This window comes from Melozone crissalis, unplaced genomic scaffold (assembly GCF_028551555.1).
Source record: "Melozone crissalis strain CALT ecotype California unplaced genomic scaffold, PUWL_Pcris_2 ptg000019l_1, whole genome shotgun sequence".
Taxonomy (NCBI): Eukaryota; Metazoa; Chordata; class Aves; order Passeriformes; family Passerellidae; genus Melozone; species Melozone crissalis.
Window position 1 is genome coordinate 4,361,938 of NW_026535797.1, and position 563 is coordinate 4,362,500.

A 563-nucleotide genomic window follows, 5' to 3' on the forward strand; every position below is an offset into this window, starting at 1 on the left:
AACACAAGTTTATGATTTTTCTGCTTAATGTCTGTGTGTTTTATTTTTACATCAATCTAAGTTTCTTTTAAGGCTATAGATCAAACTCTTCAGTGGCTGCAGAAGTTTCTGTTTATCTGATTCCCACAGGCAGTTTCCTAAAAAAAGGTAGGCACAAATGAATTTGGAAGGGAAACTATGTAAAGCTGCTTGTTAATTTAGCTCCCACTCTCAGGTATTTCATTTTTGGCATTTTCCTAAAGTTTTCATCTCTCCTAGTCTTGTTTTATGGTTAGTATAAGGCCAGCCTGAAAGATAATATATTGTGACTGTTATATTATTTATTTCAAAGCCAAGTTATTGATTATTGCAGGCTGAAAATGACAAATGGCATCTGAGAAAGGCACGGTCAGCGAGTTCTATTAAAGAAATGATAGTATTGCTCATGGATTGTTAAAAGGTTCAGTTTAGATACTTTATAGGTTTATATCCATCACTATTTAATGACCAAATGATGAAAAATACGAGTCACAGGGACAATCTCTTTCTGTTACACTTTTACGTTTAAGCAGTTAGCAAAATAA